Source organism: Opisthocomus hoazin, chromosome W, assembly GCF_030867145.1.
Source record: "Opisthocomus hoazin isolate bOpiHoa1 chromosome W, bOpiHoa1.hap1, whole genome shotgun sequence".
NCBI classification, from domain to species: Eukaryota; Metazoa; Chordata; class Aves; order Opisthocomiformes; family Opisthocomidae; genus Opisthocomus; species Opisthocomus hoazin.
Genome location: NC_134453.1, coordinates 49595224 through 49609446, shown reverse-complemented (window position 1 = coordinate 49609446; position 14223 = coordinate 49595224). Strand labels below are relative to the sequence as shown.

At 53.5% G+C, this 14223-nt stretch overlaps 1 protein-coding gene across 8 annotated transcripts in view; it reads left to right on the top strand.

Moving 5' to 3' along the window:
* The window catches only part of LOC142365621 (zinc finger protein 462-like), a 153086-nt gene that overhangs the window by 15971 nt on the left and 122892 nt on the right, over positions 1 to 14223 (top strand). The window lies entirely within an intron of this gene.

Here is a 14223-nt window from a genome sequence, read left to right as displayed (position 1 = left end):
GGCCCGGTGCTGTGTACACCTCCCCATGATCACAGAATCACAGAATGGTAGGGGTTGGAAGGGACCTCTGTGGGTCATCTAGTCCAACCCCCCTGCCAAAGCAGGGTCACCTACAGCAGGCTGCACAGGACCTTGTCCAGGCGGGTCTTGAATATCTCCAGAGAAGGAGACTCCACAACCTCCCTGGGCAGCCTGTTCCAGTGCTCCATCACCCTCAGAGGGAAGAAGTTCTTCCTCATGTTCAGCTGGAACTTTCTATGCTTCAGTTTGTGCCCATTGCCCCTTGTCCTGTCACTGGGCACCACTGAAAAGAGCTTGGCCCCATCCTCTTGACACCCACCCTTCAGATATTTGTAAGCATTTATAAGGTCCCCTCTCAGCGTTCTCTTGTTCAGGCTGAACAAGCCCAGCTCCCTCAGCCTCTCCTCGTAGGGGAGATGTTCCAGTCCCCTCACCATCCTTGTAGCCCTCTGCTGGACTCTCTCCAGTAGCTCTTCATCTTTCTTGAACTGGGGAGCCCAGAACTGGACAGAGTACTCCAGATGAGGCCTCACTAGGGCAGTGTAGAGGGGAAGGAGAACCTCCCTCAACCTGCTGGCCACACTCCTCTTGATGCATCCCAGAATGCCATTGGCCTTCTTGGCAGCCAGAGCACACTGCTGGCTCATGGATAACCTGTCGTCCACTAGGACACCCAGGTCCCTCTCCGCAGAGCTGCTCTCCAGCAGGTCCGCCCCAAGCCTGTACTGATGCATGGGGTTGTTCCTCCCCAGGTGCAGGACCCTGCACTTGCCATTGTTGAATTTCATCAGGTTCCTCTCTGCCCAACTTTCCAGCCTGTCCAGGTCACGCTGAATGGCAGCACAGCCTTCTGGTGTATCCACCACACCTCCCAGTTTGGTGTCATCAGCAAACTTGCTGAGGGTACATTCTAACTCTTCATCCAGGTCGTTGATGAAGAAGTTGAACAAGGCTGGGCCCAGTACTGACCCCTGGGGGACACCACTAGTTACCGGCCTCCAACTAGACTCAGCGCCGCTGATGACAACCCTCTGAGTTCGGCCATTCAGCCAGTTCTCAGTCCACCCCACCGACCACTGATCCAGCCCATACTTCCTGAGCTTCCCTAGGAGGATATTATGGGAGACAGTGTTGAAAGCCTTGTTGAAGTCGAGGTAGACAACATCTACTGCTCTCCCCTCATCTACCCAGCCAGTCATGTCATCGTAGAAAGCTATCAGATTGGTCAGGCATGATTTTCCCTTGGTGAATCCATGCTGACTACTCCTGATAAACTTCTTTTCTTCCACTTGTTTAAGCGATCCCTCACGCAGTCCTCATCGACCAAGGGAAAGTCATCCTCTCTGTGGGCTTCTTCTCTTACCTCCGGGGCCTGGGATTCCTGAGGGCCTGCCTTGGCATGATCAAAGAAGCCAAAATTCCACTGATGGCACCAGTCCCTGAGCTACCTGTTAATCAGGTGAGTTTTCCTGCCCCTTTCAGTGCTCTTCCCTGCCACTGATGGGATTGAGGAAAACACCACCTGTGCCCCGATCCCTCAACCAGTCGTTCCAGTGACCTGAAGTCCCTTTTAATGGCCTTGGGACTTCTCTCTGTGATCTTGTCCCCGCCGACCTGCATTACCAAGAGGGGGTAATAATCAGAAGGCCGCACCAGACCAGGGAGCTTCCTAGCAACATCCCTAACCCGGGCCCCGGGGATGCAGCAGACTTCCCTGTGGGATGGGTCCGGTCGGCATATTGGGCCCTCTGTTCCCCTCAGAAGGGAATCGCCTATGACAATTACTCTCCTTTTTTTCTTAGCCGGGGCAGTCATAATACGTGGGGCTGACTGACTCACCCTAGGCAACCTCCTGGATGGATCTTCACCCACATCCTCTGTGGCCAGTCCCTCACATTCCAGAGCTCTGTATCTGTTTCTTAATGGCAACTGGGCAGGTAAGGGAGGCCGGGAGGGGATTCGCTTGCCGCCCAGAGCAGGGACCTGTTTCTATTCCCCCCCATCTCTTAGGTCCCCTCTTTCTGCTTGGTGGCAAGATGGTGGGGGTCCTCTGCTTCTTGTGGAGCCACCTCCTGCTGCCTTGGCCTCAGGGACGGCAGGGTGCAGCTCCACCAGTTGGATCTCCCTCTCATGCTCCCTGATGCTCCTTAACCTCTCCACTTCCTCCTTCAGCTCTGCCACCAGGCTGAGCAGGTCATTCACCTGGTCACAGGGAACACGGCTGTTGTCTCTGTTGTCCTTCAGTACGAGTGCCAGGCTCAGTCACTCCCTGCAGCCAGAGACCTGGACAGCTGTGTCCTTGCGTGGGACCTCTGTCTGGGTCCCCACACTCCTAGCAACAGCTTTCCCACGGGTAGAAACCATAGCTAGAATGTCTCCTGGAAGGGCAATGTCCGCTACTTGAGTAGCCAGGAGGGGGAACTGCAGCCTGCCCGCACACCTTGCCCGCACGCCCTGCCTGTGCAAACTGCCACGCAAACTACTGCACCGCCTCCGCCGTCTCTGTTCACTTGCGCTCCCTGGGGGCTGGTCTTATACGTTAGGGTGTTTGGCCGCTGTCACCCTCGACCCTGCCCACGCTGAGTCAGAGCTGCTGCTCGTCGGCAACTCCCTGTCTCCTGCTGTGGGAGGGGGGGCCCGGGGTCTCCTCTGTCTCTCGGCGCTTTTGCTGCCTCGCTGCTGCGGTTTTGCAGCTTCAGAAAGGGTCCCCCAGCGCGAGCCTCCGCTCCAGAGCCCTTCGCCTTCAGTGGCTTGAGAACAGAGATTACAGAGAACAGCAAAATCATAATCCTGATCCTTTTCCCAGAGATGATAAGCAGCACTACAGGGAATGCATAGTGCATATAAGAATTTACATACCACAACCATATGACCAAACAAAGCAACATTTTGACCAGCAACTAATTAACTAATACTATAAATGCATATAATAATTTATAAAAAATTGTTTTAACATGTTCTGGTCAGTTCTGTTGTTATACCAACACTTCATGTCTCACGTTAGGTACCAAAATGGACTGTCATGGTTTAGCCCCAGCCAGCAACAGAAGAACCATGTGGTTTTCCCCCAGTGGGATGGGGAGAATAGGAAGAAAAAGGCAAAACTCATTGGTTGGGATAAATACAGTTTAACAGAACAGCAAAGGAAGGAGAAAATAACAACAATAATACTGCTAAAAAGGAATATAGAAAAGCAAGGGATACGCAATGCAATGTTGTCATCACCTGATGCCCAGCTCGCTCCTGAGCAGCAATTTCTCCCCTCTTAAGAACATGGTATGGAATATCTTGTTTGTTTGGCTAGTTTGGGTCAGCCTTCTGGCTGTGTCCCCTCCCAGCTTCCTGTGAAAATTAACCCTATCCCAGCTGAACTCAGAATCACAGAATGGTAGGGGTTGGAAGGGACCTCTGTGGGTCATCTAGTCCAACCCTCCTGCCAAAGCAGGGTCACCTACAGCAGGCTGCACAGGACCTTGTCCAGGCGGGTCTTGAATATCTCCAGAGAAGGAGACTCCACAACCTCCCTGGGCAGCCTGTTCCAGTGCTCCGTCACCCTCAGAGGGAAGAAGTTCTTCCTCATGTTCAGACGGAACTTCCTGTGCTTCAGTTTGTGCCCATTGCCCCTTGTCCTGTCACTGGACACCACTGAAAAGAGCTTGGACCCATCCTCTTGACACCCACCCTTCAGGTATTTGTAAGCATTTATAAGGTCCCCTCTCAGCGTTCTCTTCTTCAGGCTGAACAAGCCCAGCTCCCTCAGCCTCTCCTCGTAGGAGAGATGTTCCAGTCCCCTCACCATCCTTGTAGCCCTCCGCTGGACTCTCTCCAGTAGCTCCTCATCTTTCTTGAAGTGGCGAGCCCAGAACTGGACAGAGTACTCCAGATGAGGCCTCACTAGGGCAGTGTAGAGGGGAAGGAGAACCTCCCTCGGCCTGTGGCCACACTCCTCTTGATGCATCCCAGAATGCCATTGGCCTTCTTGGCAGCCAGAGCACACTGCTGGCTCATGGATAACCTGTCATCCACTAGGACACCCAGGTTCCTCTCCGCAGAGCTGCTCTCCAGCAGGTCCGCCCCAAGCCTGTACTGATGCATGGGGTTGTTCCTCCCCAGGTGCAGGACCCTGCATTTGTCTTTGTTGAACCTCATCAGGTTCTTCTCTGCCCAACTTTCCAGCCTATCCAGGTCACGCTGAATGGCAGCACAGCCTTCTGGTGTATCCACCACACCTCCCAGTTTGGTGTCATCAGCAAACTTGCTGAGGGTACATTCTAACTCTTCATCCAGGTCGTTGATGAAGAAGTTGAACAAGGCTGGGCCCAGTACTGACCCCTGGGGGACACCACTAGTTACCGGCCTCCAACTAGACTCAGCGCCGCTGATGACAACCCTCTGAGTTCGGCCATTCAGCCAGTTCTCAGTCCACCCCACCGACCACTGATCCAGCCCATACTTCCTGAGCTTCCCTAGGAGGATATTATGGGAGACTGTGTCGAAAGCCTTGCTGAAGTCGAGGTAGACAACATCCACGGCTCTCCCCTCATCTACCCAGCCAGTCATGTCATCGTAGAAAGCTATCAGATTGGTCAGGCATGATTTTCCCTTGGTGAATCCATGCTGACTACTCCTGATAAACTTCTTTTCTTCCACTTGCTTAAGCGATCCCTCACGCAGTCCTCATCGACCAAGGGAAAGTCATCCTCTCTGTGGGCTTCTTCTCTTACCTCCGGGGCCTGGGATTCCTGAGGGCCTGCCTTGGCATGATCAAAGAAGCCAAAATTCCACTGATGGCACCAGTCCCTGAGCTACCTGTTAATCAGGTGAGTTTTCCTGCCCCTTTCAGTGCTCTTCCCTGCCACTGATGGGATTGAGGAAAACACCACCTGTGCCCCGATCCCTCAACCAGTCGTTCCAGTGACCTGAAGTCCCTTTTAATGGCCTTGGGACTTCTCTCTGTGATCTTGTCCCCGCCGACCTGCATTACCAAGAGGGGGTAATAATCAGAAGGCCGCACCAGACCAGGGAGCTTCCTAGCAACATCCCTAACCCGGGCCCCGGGGATGCAGCAGACTTCCCTGTGGGATGGGTCCGATCGGCATATTGGGCCCTCTGTTCCCCTCAGAAGGGAATCGCCTATGACAATTACTCTCCTTTTTTTCTTAGCCGGGGCAGTCATAATACGTGGGGCTGACTGACTCACCCTAGGCAACCTCCTGGATGGATCTTCACCCACATCCTCTGTGGCCAGTCCCTCACATTCCAGAGCTCTGTATCTGTTTCTTAATGGCAACTGGGCAGGTAAGGGAGGCCGGGAGGGGATTCGCTTGCCGCCCAGAGCAGGGACCTGTTTCTATTCCCCCCCATCTCTTAGGTCCCCTCTTTCTGCTTGGTGGCAAGATGGTGGGGGTCCTCTGCTTCTTGTGGAGCCACCTCCTGCTGCCTTGGCCTCAGGGACGGCAGGGTGCAGCTCCACCAGTTGGATCTCCCTCTCATGCTCCCTGATGCTCCTTAACCTCTCCACTTCCTCCTTCAGCTCTGCCACCAGGCTGAGCAGGTCATTCACCTGGTCACAGGGAACACGGCTGTTGTCTCTGTTGTCCTTCAGTACGAGTGCCAGGCTCAGTCACTCCCTGCAGCCAGAGACCTGGACAGCTGTGTCCTTGCGTGGGACCTCTGTCTGGGTCCCCACACTCCTAGCAACAGCTTTCCCACGGGTAGAAACCATAGCTAGAATGTCTCCTGGAAGGGCAATGTCCGCTACTTGAGTAGCCAGGAGGGGGAACTGCAGCCTGCCCGCACACCTTGCCCGCACGCCCTGCCTGTGCAAACTGCCACGCAAACTACTGCACCGCCTCCGCCGTCTCTGTTCACTTGCGCTCCCTGGGGGCTGGTCTTATACGTTAGGGTGTTTGGCCGCTGTCACCCTCGACCCTGCCCACGCTGAGTCAGAGCTGCTGCTCGTCGGCAACTCCCTGTCTCCTGCTGTGGGAGGGGGGGCCCGGGGTCTCCTCTGTCTCTCGGCGCTTTTGCTGCCTCGCTGCTGCGGTTTTGCAGCTTCAGAAAGGGTCCCCCAGCGCGAGCCTCCGCTCCAGAGCCCTTCGCCTTCAGTGGCTTGAGAACAGAGATTACAGAGAACAGCAAAATCATAATCCTGATCCTTTTCCCAGAGATGATAAGCAGCACTACAGGGAATGCATAGTGCATATAAGAATTTACATACCACAACCATATGACCAAACAAAGCAACATTTTGACCAGCAACTAATTAACTAATACTATAAATGCATATAATAATTTATAAAAAATTGTTTTAACATGTTCTGGTCAGTTCTGTTGTTATACCAACACTTCATGTCTCACGTTAGGTACCAAAATGGACTGTCATGGTTTAGCCCCAGCCAGCAACAGAAGAACCATGTGGTTTTCCCCCAGTGGGATGGGGAGAATAGGAAGAAAAAGGCAAAACTCATTGGTTGGGATAAATACAGTTTAACAGAACAGCAAAGGAAGGAGAAAATAACAACAATAATACTGCTAAAAAGGAATATAGAAAAGCAAGGGATACGCAATGCAATGTTGTCATCACCTGATGCCCAGCTCGCTCCTGAGCAGCAATTTCTCCCCTCTTAAGAACATGGTATGGAATATCTTGTTTGTTTGGCTAGTTTGGGTCAGCCTTCTGGCTGTGTCCCCTCCCAGCTTCCTGTGAAAATTAACCCTATCCCAGCTGAACTCAGAATCACAGAATGGTAGGGGTTGGAAGGGACCTCTGTGGGTCATCTAGTCCAACCCTCCTGCCAAAGCAGGGTCACCTACAGCAGGCTGCACAGGACCTTGTCCAGGCAGGTCTTGAATATCTCCAGAGAAGGAGACTCCACAACCTCCCTGGGCAGCCTGTTCCAGTGCTCCGTCACCCTCAGAGGGAAGAAGTTCTTCCTCATGTTCAGACGGAACTTCCTGTGCTTCAGTTTGTGCCCATTGCCCCTTGTCCTGTCACTGGACACCACTGAAAAGAGCTTGGACCCATCCTCTTGACACCCACCCTTCAGGTATTTGTAAGCATTTATAAGGTCCCCTCTCAGCGTTCTCTTCTTCAGGCTGAACAAGCCCAGCTCCCTCAGCCTCTCCTCGTAGGAGAGATGTTCCAGTCCCCTCACCATCCTTGTAGCCCTCCGCTGGACTCTCTCCAGTAGCTCCTCATCTTTCTTGAAGTGGCGAGCCCAGAACTGGACAGAGTACTCCAGATGAGGCCTCACTAGGGCAGTGTAGAGGGGAAGGAGAACCTCCCTCGGCCTGTGGCCACACTCCTCTTGATGCATCCCAGAATGCCATTGGCCTTCTTGGCAGCCAGAGCACACTGCTGGCTCATGGATAACCTGTCATCCACTAGGACACCCAGGTTCCTCTCCGCAGAGCTGCTCTCCAGCAGGTCCGCCCCAAGCCTGTACTGATGCATGGGGTTGTTCCTCCCCAGGTGCAGGACCCTGCATTTGTCTTTGTTGAACCTCATCAGGTTCTTCTCTGCCCAACTTTCCAGCCTATCCAGGTCACGCTGAATGGCAGCACAGCCTTCTGGTGTATCCACCACACCTCCCAGTTTGGTGTCATCAGCAAACTTGCTGAGGGTACATTCTAACTCTTCATCCAGGTCGTTGATGAAGAAGTTGAACAAGGCTGGGCCCAGTACTGACCCCTGGGGGACACCACTAGTTACCGGCCTCCAACTAGACTCAGCGCCGCTGATGACAACCCTCTGAGTTCGGCCATTCAGCCAGTTCTCAGTCCACCCCACCGACCACTGATCCAGCCCATACTTCCTGAGCTTCCCTAGGAGGATATTATGGGAGACTGTGTCGAAAGCCTTGCTGAAGTCGAGGTAGACAACATCCACGGCTCTCCCCTCATCTACCCAGCCAGTCATGTCATCGTAGAAAGCTATCAGATTGGTCAGGCATGATTTTCCCTTGGTGAATCCATGCTGACTACTCCTGATAAACTTCTTTTCTTCCACTTGCTTAAGCGATCCCTCACGCAGTCCTCATCGACCAAGGGAAAGTCATCCTCTCTGTGGGCTTCTTCTCTTACCTCCGGGGCCTGGGATTCCTGAGGGCCTGCCTTGGCATGATCAAAGAAGCCAAAATTCCACTGATGGCACCAGTCCCTGAGCTACCTGTTAATCAGGTGAGTTTTCCTGCCCCTTTCAGTGCTCTTCCCTGCCACTGATGGGATTGAGGAAAACACCACCTGTGCCCCGATCCCTCAACCAGTCGTTCCAGTGACCTGAAGTCCCTTTTAATGGCCTTGGGACTTCTCTCTGTGATCTTGTCCCCGCCGACCTGCATTACCAAGAGGGGGTAATAATCAGAAGGCCGCACCAGACCAGGGAGCTTCCTAGCAACATCCCTAACCCGGGCCCCGGGGATGCAGCAGACTTCCCTGTGGGATGGGTCCGGTCGGCATATTGGGCCCTCTGTTCCCCTCAGAAGGGAATCGCCTATGACAATTACTCTCCTTTTTTTCTTAGCCGGGGCAGTCATAATACGTGGGGCTGACTGACTCACCCTAGGCAACCTCCTGGATGGATCTTCACCCACATCCTCTGTGGCCAGTCCCTCACATTCCAGAGCTCTGTATCTGTTTCTTAATGGCAACTGGGCAGGTAAGGGAGGCCGGGAGGGGATTCGCTTGCCGCCCAGAGCAGGGACCTGTTTCTATTCCCCCCCATCTCTTAGGTCCCCTCTTTCTGCTTGGTGGCAAGATGGTGGGGGTCCTCTGCTTCTTGTGGAGCCACCTCCTGCTGCCTTGGCCTCAGGGACGGCAGGGTGCAGCTCCACCAGTTGGATCTCCCTCTCATGCTCCCTGATGCTCCTTAACCTCTCCACTTCCTCCTTCAGCTCTGCCACCAGGCTGAGCAGGTCATTCACCTGGTCACAGGGAACACGGCTGTTGTCTCTGTTGTCCTTCAGTACGAGTGCCAGGCTCAGTCACTCCCTGCAGCCAGAGACCTGGACAGCTGTGTCCTTGCGTGGGACCTCTGTCTGGGTCCCCACACTCCTAGCAACAGCTTTCCCACGGGTAGAAACCATAGCTAGAATGTCTCCTGGAAGGGCAATGTCCGCTACTTGAGTAGCCAGGAGGGGGAACTGCAGCCTGCCCGCACACCTTGCCCGCACGCCCTGCCTGTGCAAACTGCCACGCAAACTACTGCACCGCCTCCGCCGTCTCTGTTCACTTGCGCTCCCTGGGGGCTGGTCTTATACGTTAGGGTGTTTGGCCGCTGTCACCCTCGACCCTGCCCACGCTGAGTCAGAGCTGCTGCTCGTCGGCAACTCCCTGTCTCCTGCTGTGGGAGGGGGGGCCCGGGGTCTCCTCTGTCTCTCGGCGCTTTTGCTGCCTCGCTGCTGCGGTTTTGCAGCTTCAGAAAGGGTCCCCCAGCGCGAGCCTCCGCTCCAGAGCCCTTCGCCTTCAGTGGCTTGAGAACAGAGATTACAGAGAACAGCAAAATCATAATCCTGATCCTTTTCCCAGAGATGATAAGCAGCACTACAGGGAATGCATAGTGCATATAAGAATTTACATACCACAACCATATGACCAAACAAAGCAACATTTTGACCAGCAACTAATTAACTAATACTATAAATGCATATAATAATTTATAAAAAATTGTTTTAACATGTTCTGGTCAGTTCTGTTGTTATACCAACACTTCATGTCTCACGTTAGGTACCAAAATGGACTGTCATGGTTTAGCCCCAGCCAGCAACAGAAGAACCATGTGGTTTTCCCCCAGTGGGATGGGGAGAATAGGAAGAAAAAGGCAAAACTCATTGGTTGGGATAAATACAGTTTAACAGAACAGCAAAGGAAGGAGAAAATAACAACAATAATACTGCTAAAAAGGAATATAGAAAAGCAAGGGATACGCAATGCAATGTTGTCATCACCTGATGCCCAGCTCGCTCCTGAGCAGCAATTTCTCCCCTCTTAAGAACATGGTATGGAATATCTTGTTTGTTTGGCTAGTTTGGGTCAGCCTTCTGGCTGTGTCCCCTCCCAGCTTCCTGTGAAAATTAACCCTATCCCAGCTGAACTCAGAATCACAGAATGGTAGGGGTTGGAAGGGACCTCTGTGGGTCATCTAGTCCAACCCTCCTGCCAAAGCAGGGTCACCTACAGCAGGCTGCACAGGACCTTGTCCAGGCGGGTCTTGAATATCTCCAGAGAAGGAGACTCCACAACCTCCCTGGGCAGCCTGTTCCAGTGCTCCGTCACCCTCAGAGGGAAGAAGTTCTTCCTCATGTTCAGACGGAACTTCCTGTGCTTCAGTTTGTGCCCATTGCCCCTTGTCCTGTCACTGGACACCACTGAAAAGAGCTTGGACCCATCCTCTTGACACCCACCCTTCAGGTATTTGTAAGCATTTATAAGGTCCCCTCTCAGCGTTCTCTTCTTCAGGCTGAACAAGCCCAGCTCCCTCAGCCTCTCCTCGTAGGAGAGATGTTCCAGTCCCCTCACCATCCTTGTAGCCCTCCGCTGGACTCTCTCCAGTAGCTCCTCATCTTTCTTGAAGTGGCGAGCCCAGAACTGGACAGAGTACTCCAGATGAGGCCTCACTAGGGCAGTGTAGAGGGGAAGGAGAACCTCCCTCGGCCTGTGGCCACACTCCTCTTGATGCATCCCAGAATGCCATTGGCCTTCTTGGCAGCCAGAGCACACTGCTGGCTCATGGATAACCTGTCATCCACTAGGACACCCAGGTTCCTCTCCGCAGAGCTGCTCTCCAGCAGGTCCGCCCCAAGCCTGTACTGATGCATGGGGTTGTTCCTCCCCAGGTGCAGGACCCTGCATTTGTCTTTGTTGAACCTCATCAGGTTCTTCTCTGCCCAACTTTCCAGCCTATCCAGGTCACGCTGAATGGCAGCACAGCCTTCTGGTGTATCCACCACACCTCCCAGTTTGGTGTCATCAGCAAACTTGCTGAGGGTACATTCTAACTCTTCATCCAGGTCGTTGATGAAGAAGTTGAACAAGGCTGGGCCCAGTACTGACCCCTGGGGGACACCACTAGTTACCGGCCTCCAACTAGACTCAGCGCCGCTGATGACAACCCTCTGAGTTCGGCCATTCAGCCAGTTCTCAGTCCACCCCACCGACCACTGATCCAGCCCATACTTCCTGAGCTTCCCTAGGAGGATATTATGGGAGACTGTGTCGAAAGCCTTGCTGAAGTCGAGGTAGACAACATCCACGGCTCTCCCCTCATCTACCCAGCCAGTCATGTCATCGTAGAAAGCTATCAGATTGGTCAGGCATGATTTTCCCTTGGTGAATCCATGCTGACTACTCCTGATAAACTTCTTTTCTTCCACTTGCTTAAGCGATCCCTCACGCAGTCCTCATCGACCAAGGGAAAGTCATCCTCTCTGTGGGCTTCTTCTCTTACCTCCGGGGCCTGGGATTCCTGAGGGCCTGCCTTGGCATGATCAAAGAAGCCAAAATTCCACTGATGGCACCAGTCCCTGAGCTACCTGTTAATCAGGTGAGTTTTCCTGCCCCTTTCAGTGCTCTTCCCTGCCACTGATGGGATTGAGGAAAACACCACCTGTGCCCCGATCCCTCAACCAGTCGTTCCAGTGACCTGAAGTCCCTTTTAATGGCCTTGGGACTTCTCTCTGTGATCTTGTCCCCGCCGACCTGCATTACCAAGAGGGGGTAATAATCAGAAGGCCGCACCAGACCAGGGAGCTTCCTAGCAACATCCCTAACCCGGGCCCCGGGGATGCAGCAGACTTCCCTGTGGGATGGGTCCGATCGGCATATTGGGCCCTCTGTTCCCCTCAGAAGGGAATCGCCTATGACAATTACTCTCCTTTTTTTCTTAGCCGGGGCAGTCATAATACGTGGGGCTGACTGACTCACCCTAGGCAACCTCCTGGATGGATCTTCACCCACATCCTCTGTGGCCAGTCCCTCACATTCCAGAGCTCTGTATCTGTTTCTTAATGGCAACTGGGCAGGTAAGGGAGGCCGGGAGGGGATTCGCTTGCCGCCCAGAGCAGGGACCTGTTTCTATTCCCCCCCATCTCTTAGGTCCCCTCTTTCTGCTTGGTGGCAAGATGGTGGGGGTCCTCTGCTTCTTGTGGAGCCACCTCCTGCTGCCTTGGCCTCAGGGACGGCAGGGTGCAGCTCCACCAGTTGGATCTCCCTCTCATGCTCCCTGATGCTCCTTAACCTCTCCACTTCCTCCTTCAGCTCTGCCACCAGGCTGAGCAGGTCATTCACCTGGTCACAGGGAACACGGCTGTTGTCTCTGTTGTCCTTCAGTACGAGTGCCAGGCTCAGTCACTCCCTGCAGCCAGAGACCTGGACAGCTGTGTCCTTGCGTGGGACCTCTGTCTGGGTCCCCACACTCCTAGCAACAGCTTTCCCACGGGTAGAAACCATAGCTAGAATGTCTCCTGGAAGGGCAATGTCCGCTACTTGAGTAGCCAGGAGGGGGAACTGCAGCCTGCCCGCACACCTTGCCCGCACGCCCTGCCTGTGCAAACTGCCACGCAAACTACTGCACCGCCTCCGCCGTCTCTGTTCACTTGCGCTCCCTGGGGGCTGGTCTTATACGTTAGGGTGTTTGGCCGCTGTCACCCTCGACCCTGCCCACGCTGAGTCAGAGCTGCTGCTCGTCGGCAACTCCCTGTCTCCTGCTGTGGGAGGGGGGGCCCGGGGTCTCCTCTGTCTCTCGGCGCTTTTGCTGCCTCGCTGCTGCGGTTTTGCAGCTTCAGAAAGGGTCCCCCAGCGCGAGCCTCCGCTCCAGAGCCCTTCGCCTTCAGTGGCTTGAGAACAGAGATTACAGAGAACAGCAAAATCATAATCCTGATCCTTTTCCCAGAGATGATAAGCAGCACTACAGGGAATGCATAGTGCATATAAGAATTTACATACCACAACCATATGACCAAACAAAGCAACATTTTGACCAGCAACTAATTAACTAATACTATAAATGCATATAATAATTTATAAAAAATTGTTTTAACATGTTCTGGTCAGTTCTGTTGTTATACCAACACTTCATGTCTCACGTTAGGTACCAAAATGGACTGTCATGGTTTAGCCCCAGCCAGCAACAGAAGAACCATGTGGTTTTCCCCCAGTGGGATGGGGAGAATAGGAAGAAAAAGGCAAAACTCATTGGTTGGGATAAATACAGTTTAACAGAACAGCAAAGGAAGGAGAAAATAACAACAATAATACTGCTAAAAAGGAATATAGAAAAGCAAGGGATACGCAATGCAATGTTGTCATCACCTGATGCCCAGCTCGCTCCTGAGCAGCAATTTCTCCCCTCTTAAGAACATGGTATGGAATATCTTGTTTGTTTGGCTAGTTTGGGTCAGCCTTCTGGCTGTGTCCCCTCCCAGCTTCCTGTGAAAATTAACCCTATCCCAGCTGAACTCAGAATCACAGAATGGTAGGGGTTGGAAGGGACCTCTGTGGGTCATCTAGTCCAACCCTCCTGCCAAAGCAGGGTCACCTACAGCAGGCTGCACAGGACCTTGTCCAGGCAGGTCTTGAATATCTCCAGAGAAGGAGACTCCACAACCTCCCTGGGCAGCCTGTTCCAGTGCTCCGTCACCCTCAGAGGGAAGAAGTTCTTCCTCATGTTCAGACGGAACTTCCTGTGCTTCAGTTTGTGCCCATTGCCCCTTGTCCTGTCACTGGACACCACTGAAAAGAGCTTGGACCCATCCTCTTGACACCCACCCTTCAGGTATTTGTAAGCATTTATAAGGTCCCCTCTCAGCGTTCTCTTCTTCAGGCTGAACAAGCCCAGCTCCCTCAGCCTCTCCTCGTAGGAGAGATGTTCCAGTCCCCTCACCATCCTTGTAGCCCTCCGCTGGACTCTCTCCAGTAGCTCCTCATCTTTCTTGAAGTGGCGAGCCCAGAACTGGACAGAGTACTCCAGATGAGGCCTCACTAGGGCAGTGTAGAGGGGAAGGAGAACCTCCCTCGGCCTGTGGCCACACTCCTCTTGATGCATCCCAGAATGCCATTGGCCTTCTTGGCAGCCAGAGCACACTGCTGGCTCATGGATAACCTGTCATCCACTAGGACACCCAGGTTCCTCTCCGCAGAGCTGCTCTCCAGCAGGTCCGCCCCAAGCCTGTACTGATGCATGGGGTTGTTCCTCCCCAGGTGCAG